Source organism: Nanorana parkeri, unplaced genomic scaffold (genome assembly GCF_000935625.1).
Source record: "Nanorana parkeri isolate BGI_ZX_2015 unplaced genomic scaffold, ASM93562v1 scaffold1276, whole genome shotgun sequence".
Lineage (NCBI taxonomy): Eukaryota > Metazoa > Chordata > Amphibia > Anura > Dicroglossidae > Nanorana > Nanorana parkeri.
In genome coordinates, this window is record NW_017307544.1 from 339,894 (window position 1) to 347,075 (window position 7,182).

The following is a 7,182-nucleotide window of genomic DNA, read 5'->3' on the forward strand; positions in this document are numbered from 1 at the left end:
TTAGGTTGTTTAAACTGAGCATATGATTGAAAATAAAGTTATATTAAAAAACACCACACGTGATCTAGCGCTGCTACACAAAGCCGCAAGCACTTAAAATGAGAATTAAAAACAGTGATGACAAAGCTATTCACAAAAGGGTGAAGAGTTCACTTCTCCTGCCTTTCTCCAAACCCTTCACACTTTTGTATATGTATTTATTAAGGATGGACCGATATATCGGCTGCCAAAACATATAGTACGAAAATGGCACTTTTGGCTAAATGCTGAGAGTGCCATTTTCCTGCCGATACATCGGGGCATCCCTGGTTTCTTTCCTCCCCGCTGGGCGCTGCTTTGTGTCCCAGCGGGGAGGAGAGAAAGTGTGACAGTCGGCCGAGCACTGCGGGAGGAGAGCGCTGTGAGCGACCGGCGTCTCTTCTCCCACACCGCTCAGCCTCCTATCACAGTCCGGCAGAGGGGTGTGTGGGCGGAGACAGCCCGAGCTGTCACAGGAGACTGAGCTCTCCTCGATGCACCGCACACTCAGCCTTCTGTGACAACGTGTCAAAGAGGAGAGTGAGTGAAAACAATCAGTGATCGAGTGTTTGTAGATAATTAAAAAGACATGGTATGGTTACTATATCCTCAATTATGAATGAAGGGGAGTGATCTACATCACCTCCTGTTCATTCATGATTGTGGTTATAGTAAACACACAATGTTCTCCAGTTATGAATGAACAGGAAAACTCATAGAGGATTCCTGTTCATTGATAAAAGGGATACAGAAAAAAAGAGATTGAGGACTCTGTATCCTCAATCTCTTTTTCTATTTTAAAAGGGAAATTTCAGGGGTCTTAAATAGTCCTAATATTTCCTTAAAGCAACTAAAAAGTAAAAAATAGAAATATTTAATAAAAAATGAATAAAAATTAATATTAAAAAATTAAAAAATGTATAAAAAAATTAAATATTTGAAAAATTTGAAAAAATTAGAATAAAAAACATTTTTGGTTTCGGCCTGACAATTTTTTTTCATTTTGGTTTTGTTTTCGGTTTTTACATTTCCATTTTGGTGCACCTCTAGTATTTATATTATTAATGTTGAATTAATGTACAATATTCTGTTAAAGCTCCTTATTCCAAAGCGTGTATACGTTATGATACCTCATCTCTTACCATTTACCCCTGGCTAAAATCGGTCTTAAGATATGTCTTTGTAATATAAGCTCATGTGGTTGAAGTCCACCTGTCCTATTAGCCTTTCAAGTTATTATAGATGTCATGGAAAGCTTATACTAGACACCAAAACGTTACTTGTATTGATGTAAATTGTAAAGGGGTTTTCTTCAACAAATATCTTGAAAGATAAGTTGTGTGCTTTTGTACAAATCACCCGATTCCCATGCAGACATTTAATATCACTTTTATTAGCCAGATTTGAAATTCTGTACTATGCAAAGCAAAATGGTTAAATCATATCTTCTCAATGTTCAGACGTGTGATTTCCACCTTACAATACATGCATTGTGTGATTTATATAATACGGCTACTCTCCACACACCTTAGCACTGCAGTACAAACATGTTATACTGCACACACTCTCTAATGTAATAAATGTGTTTCCACGTTGCTGTATAACATAAAATCAGAAACTACAGCTAAGTTTCAATAAAATACACTATTTTTGCTACTATAAGAACATATTGTATCATTAGAGATGTCAATCTAGTAATAACAACCCCTGCATAGATCTACAGTGAGCAGCTAATGCAAATAAGAGGCTTGTGGGTGTAGAAGAATTTGATCCCACTAGCTGTCATAATGACAAGGCAGGCAGAAACGCATTCCAGGAAAACAGATAGGGGATGACAATGATAACAATGATAACATTGAGTGTTGACCCTTCAGCTAAAGTTAACCTTGCACTGCAATGGCTAAGCAGGTATCCTTAAATTGCAATTATTTAGTACAGGTATGGGGCAAATAGCTGCTCCACGTGTCTCCTGTTATATTACGCTCTGTCACAGGTCTGTCAAAGCCTATTATGTTAAAATAAGATATCTAAAAATATCTAAAAAGTTAAACTGCTCTCTTTCCTGCAATGTTGCCTGGACCACATCTTCCAGTAGTCTAACTTAGAAAATACACTTACACCCTTATTTATTTTACCTGCTTCACACCTGAAAATTCTCTAGATGCAATTTGTATAGTACAGTGTGCATTTGTCCATCATTTTCACACACAAAGGATAGCACTCTCTGCATTTTCTGTGTAGCTGAATATAACATGTTGGTAAAATTCATGATCTGTATAATAATATTAATAATCTCTGGAGAGATGAAATGCATTTCCATTTATCCCTATTGCAGGCATGTTTTTTGTCAAAATGCAGCAAAAATGTTATTTGCATTGATTTTAAAGTGCAGCCGATAAAAATGCATTGATGAGCTCAGGGCCATTGATCGTATTGGTGCTGTCATCTTGACTCTCACAGAATAAAGACAAAGAAAGCCAAGCTGTCACTCACAGCCCGTATGTCCTAGACACCTCTGTCCTTCCAATGACACTGCTCTCTGCATATGTTAGCAGCCAAGGAGACTGATTAGAAATGGAGATCAAAGCTTAGTGATTGACTTATAACAACAATAGTAAACTATAAACCAGGAACTGTGCGGTTTACTCTGCACATTTTAGGGGGAAGGAAGGGTGTTTTATGAGGATATTACTATGTTTATGTTTCTGGGAAATGGAAAGGTGCACTTTAGGATTAAGGTTTTTAGGGGTTACCTTTAGGCATCATTCACATACACATCTGTACTGCATGCATGCCCGTGCAGAGACCTGCTCAGAGGAGGGACAGGAGCAGCATGTAATTGTGTGCAGTTGTCAGTACATCCCTATGGGAGGCGTCATACGGATGTGCATGCCCGTGTGAATTAATTCATTTTTTACAGTTTGGTTTAAGCTGAACTCCAGCCTTACCTTCAGTCATACAGTCCACCTATAGTCGTACCGGATCCTCTTCCACACTGAAATTGCTTACTTATTGTATCACTACACACTGTAAGCTTCCCACAAAGAGAACTAGAGCTTGAAGCAAGTCTGGTAGAGTCTGCCTCATTTTCTGGCTGGAGGAAATCTAGCATCATCTAGCTCTTTACTACCCAGTCTAATTGTCTTCTGCCCACCCTTTTCATTCATTAGATTTTGGCTCAATAATGGTAGATCAGTAACATGCATGTGTTGCATGCAAACACCCACTCCTCAAAACTGACCCCCACCCATCAAGGTATTTTGCTATTTGCATAACTCCCCCCAAGAGCCAACAGACTGCTTTTCAGGGCTGAGGGCTCTTGAGGAGTACTGAGGTAGTGTGCTGTGATATTTTGAGGAAGCTATATAAAAGCACCCTGCTGGCCGCTTCCACTAGCTATGATCTGACTGCATTGCACAGAGCTCAGTGGTGGCATGACTGAGCCTAAAATATGATATGTTATCTATAATAAGATACGGAAATGGAAAGATTTGATTTAAAACATTAATTAGCATGTTGATAAGGGGCAAAGGAGAAACCAGGGAAGGCAACACAAGTAGATTAAACTTCAAGTAGTGTACCGGCTGTGGAGATTCACACATTTCCATATTCTTACCAAGCAGTAAATTAACTTTATAACAAGTCCTCACTGACATCTGTAGTTGGACACAAAATGAATTCTCAGAGATCAGAGCAGAAGCAATAAAGTTGTCCAAGTCATTCTCTCTGCAGCTCAGCTATAGCTACAGAGGTCAATAAGGGCTTGCTTTAACGCTCATTTAAAACTTGTTAAATATCTACCTTTGTTTGATAGACGTATTCAAGAATTAGAACTGTGGGGGGACCTCCCTCTATCACTTTTCCGGGGAATTTACATAAAATTACTTTTTCTCTAAATTACTATATCATGTATAAGCATTACTTTTGCTCTTGAAACAATGTTGACCGTCTCACGCAGGCTATGATTCGCTTTATCTGGGAGGTCTAAATGACCTAGGATATCGATTAAAAAACTGGCTCCCGAAGGGCGACGGTAGGGCGACCTTTCCTAACATACTACATTTATATGATCTAGCCTCTTTATTGAGGCATGTATTAGACTGGACTTCGGATAGCTCAATGTTTTCCAATACTTCCCTAGAGACAGCAATGATAGCTCCTTGGGATATCAAATCTATTCTCCAATGCAAACTCTCATTACTCCCCTCTTTTAAAATCCAACTCTCTCTATAAAGATACTATTATAGCCTGGAGGGAAATTCGAAAGGTACTTAAACTTTCACCATTCATTTCACCCTATTGCCCTTTGGTACATAATCCCATGTTTCCTCAGGGCTTGGACATCCACGACAATGACTCAGGACCAATCAAAATTGTCTAGCTGCCCGAAATGTTTACTTACACGTCCCTCATTATACCATTGTTTATGGACATTCCCATCTATTTCAGGCTTTGGGGCCCAGGTGGCTTTCCTATTCTTACTTGGTCGCCGCCTCTAGATCTGGTTCTGTATTTATTTAGCTATTTAGCCCCTAACAGGCCTGGGATTAATCGCTCCTCTTTTAGAGGGGTAGATTGGATGCACATTTGTCCCCTTACAGCTAGGAGATGTATTATGCAATTATGGATCTCTCCCTACCCCCCCACGATTCAGGATGTGAAAATGTTACTATGCAAAGAGAAATTGGATGCCATATTTCACAGAGATACACACACTAAATTCATTTTTTTGTAGATGGAAGGATTTCATTGTAAAAATGTATACTCATTTAGAAACTTTCAACTCACAGATGGTATTTGGAGAAGAAGGTGTTAAATAGATTGGGGGCTTTAGAAATTGACTAATTGATATGGTTTAGAGCAGCTCCGAGCATATTCAGCCAGCCAAATACGTGCAGACAACCGCTCCTGTGTGAATGGAGCCTACATTTTTCTTACTGGCTCCTTCAAGTTTCTGATCGAAGGTTGTCAGATGAAGGAGTGCGATTGTGGCCACTTCAAGAACTGGCTGAAATTGGTCAGCTTTACTCCTGCAGCTAGCAATTCTGTAACTGTCTTAAATGCAGCAAAAACTAAATTGTCTAGCAACTGAGCTACATATAAAAACACAGTTCTGCTACATTACTCTCCACTGACTATAATCATTTCTGCCTAGTAACAAAAATGCTATAGCAATTATTTACATCAAGCTTTTTGAAGAAAAGTTGTATCAGACACATGGAGGAGACTAACAAAATGTCTTAAACACACTGCTTGTTATCCATCATACGTATTACAATTTAGATCTTATTCAGCAGAACATTTTTGAGGTTAAATTGCATGAAAAATCTTTACTACAGGACAACATTTGGTGAATCTCCACAGAGTGAATTCTTGCTATTCATTATTTGAATTGAATCTCTACAGAGTGAACTCTTGGTATTTGTTATTTGAATTGAATCTCTACAGAGTAAATTCTTGGTATTAGTTAGTTGAATTGAATCTCTGCAAAGTGAATGCTTGGTTTTCATCATTTGATTTAAAATAAAAAAGTTAAATAAAGCTCTCCAGTGGGGCTACCCTCGCACTGCAAAGGTTAAGTGCACGTTTTTGTCTAAGGACTAAAATAAGAAAAGTTATACTCACTTGAACTTTGCAGCTGTCACAGCGATCCCTCTAGCCTCTCTGCCGCAGTGCTCAGCAACCTCACGTCCTATACACAGTCCTATAATGGACGTGATGACTCGAGGATCCTTAGATCACTGCCGCAGAGGGGGAGCGAGGCTGAAAGGACTGGTCTAAGAGCAAGCCGGTGAGTATAACTTTTTTTATTTTAGTTCCTAGACAAAAACAAGCCTTTAAAAAGGAGAACTATGAGGTGAGTGATTTTCTGTCACACGTCGGCTCAATAGATCGGGAAGTGAGCAAACACATACCGTCGCTCGCTCATTCTCGATCCTGTCCCTGCAGAGAGCCGTGACTGTCACTCATGGCCCCCTGCAGGGATTCTCCCCCTCCCTGCTCCGATCCTCCAGTGCCGACTGTTCTCCTTTAATCTTTGCAGTGCATAGGATAGCCCCACTGCAAGGGTTAATCCTTTTTTCCCCCCAGAGTTGCTCTTTAAAATGTGATTTTGCATATAAGCAATTTACTAGTTTGCTTGCAACGCAGATTGTTTGGAAAATTCTTACAGCACAATAATGTGATCACATTGTGTTGACACCATACAGCTGATATTCTTTCATTGCACTGATTTTACAAAATAAATGTTCAGATTTTGTAGTTTACTTCTTTTTTTGTGTGTCTGAATTACATAAAGAAACAGCTAAACACCATAGAGTACTTCTAAAGTCACCACCATTCTATACACATATAAAGATTGCTTAGTACAACACCATTAAATTTGTCTCAAATTTTTTAAAATGAAAATATTACTCTATTAGGCCCCATTCCCACTGAGCGACATGAAAATCGCGCGACTTTGAGCGATATTGCGCGACGAGCGATATTGAGCGACTTGTCGCGCAACTTTTTCCTATTGGGCTGTATGCAATTAGGAGCGAAATCGCTCGAAAAACGGGTCACGTAGGAGCGACAAGCTACCAGCGACGAGCTACAAGCGATATTGAGCGATATTGAGCGACGAGATGTGAACAGCTCCATTGAGAACGATTGGAGACCAGTGCGATATCGCTGCAAAAATCGCTCGATAAATCGCTCAGTGTGAACGGGGCCTTATGCTGAATGTGGTGAATATAAACAGATGAGAGGGACAATAACTCTGAGGAACACCTTGAGGAATGTTCTCTTTCTATAGACAATAACAGGTTATGCATGGCTTAGGATGCCGTAATTATACTTAACATAAGGTGGAGACAATAAAATGATGAAATTATCAGCAAAATAGATTTCACTGGATTTTTTCCCCTTATATGAAATATGGCAGAATTGATTGGAGAAACAAGCCAGGGCAGCTTCATGAAGGAAAACTGTCAAAAACAATATTTCTCATGGAAAAAAAAGGCAAAATAGTCCCTAAAGGTTAACAGAATGTACAACTCTGGCCAATTTAAAGGGCCCCTTGTGTTGGGATTATTGCCTGTTTTCTTGGAGTTTAAAAAGAAAAGGGGAGAACCGCACCACGTGAAAATGTAAATGACCATGTTTAATATGTAAAATAAGTAT

At 39.2% G+C, this 7,182-nt stretch overlaps 1 protein-coding gene across 2 annotated transcripts in view; it reads right to left on the bottom strand.

Annotated features, from left to right (window-relative positions):
* COG5 (component of oligomeric golgi complex 5) overlaps positions 1–7,182 on the bottom strand; it is a 244,561-nt gene that overhangs the window by 216,740 nt on the left and 20,639 nt on the right. The gene's annotated exons all lie outside the window — the stretch shown is intronic.